Source organism: Lissotriton helveticus, chromosome 7 (assembly GCF_964261635.1).
Source record: "Lissotriton helveticus chromosome 7, aLisHel1.1, whole genome shotgun sequence".
NCBI lineage: Eukaryota > Metazoa > Chordata > Amphibia > Caudata > Salamandridae > Lissotriton > Lissotriton helveticus.
Genome location: NC_136068.1, coordinates 232644726 through 232645639, shown reverse-complemented (window position 1 = coordinate 232645639; position 914 = coordinate 232644726). Strand labels below are relative to the sequence as shown.

General features: G+C 55.7%; 1 non-coding gene across 1 annotated transcript; it reads left to right on the top strand.

Annotated features, from left to right (window-relative positions):
• Positions 1 to 522: 522 nt before the first annotated feature.
• Positions 523 to 595, top strand: TRNAE-UUC (transfer RNA glutamic acid (anticodon UUC)). Its single transcript has one exon. It is a non-coding gene; the product is annotated as a tRNA-Glu (tRNA).
• Positions 596 to 914: the final 319 nt, after the last annotated feature.

The following is a 914-nucleotide window of genomic DNA, read 5'->3' as shown; positions in this document are numbered from 1 at the left end:
CATGGCGGGCGAGGGGGAGCATGGAGCCCAGTAATGGTGCACTAGGGCACGTAGGAGGCACACGAGTGCATGGGAGGCCCTGGGCTGAGTCCCGCATCTCCGTGGAGTCCCTGTGACTCCGGGAGTCCCTATGCCGCCTATTTTTTTGGCGAGTTTGTCCCGCCGCGGATGGGCTCTATCCCCCCCTGCCCCAAAGAAAGGCGCGCATGGTCAAATCGATGGGGCGTCCGACCAGCAGCTGGGGGTTGAGAGTTCGAGTCCCCGAGACATGTGTTCAGGGTTAGCATGTGTGAATGGTAGAATAGGTTATATTGATCAGGGCAGGAGCTGCGAGCGGCATAATGTGCAATTTGTTGTCGCATAACCAAGTGACTGCTACAGATTGATTGGCTCCTCCTTTGCTCGTAGTTCCAGCACCCTAGTTTGAAATGTATTTCACCTCCCACTACGGGTTGCCCGTCGGCAACCTGGCCCCAGGCAACCATTTTTGGGGGTGCCCTGCTTCTCATGCTTCTTTCGAGAGCCTAGATGGCTCAATCGGTAGAGCATCAGACTTTCAATCTGAGGGACCAGGGTTCAAGGCCCAGTTCAGGCGGCTTAGTTGACAGAAGTTTGCTTTCTGTTCGTGCGCTTGGAATTTTTCCTCCCGCCAGGACCGCAGCACTATTTCTGGTAATCGCGCACGAGCATAAACGCGGCTCGCATAGGGCAACATTTAAATACAGCGCCCTTCCGGTCACGCACTACAGCGGAGACTCACTCGTTGCCGCTACGACAGTGCTCCCCGGCGCCTTCTAGGTTTATAAGGCGCGATATCAATGCGTTCAAAATTACGCTTCTTTCATCTGCAACCACGCGGTAATCCGGTGGCGCAGCGCAGAGCACGGACGGTGCATTATCACCTCCTACCCTCA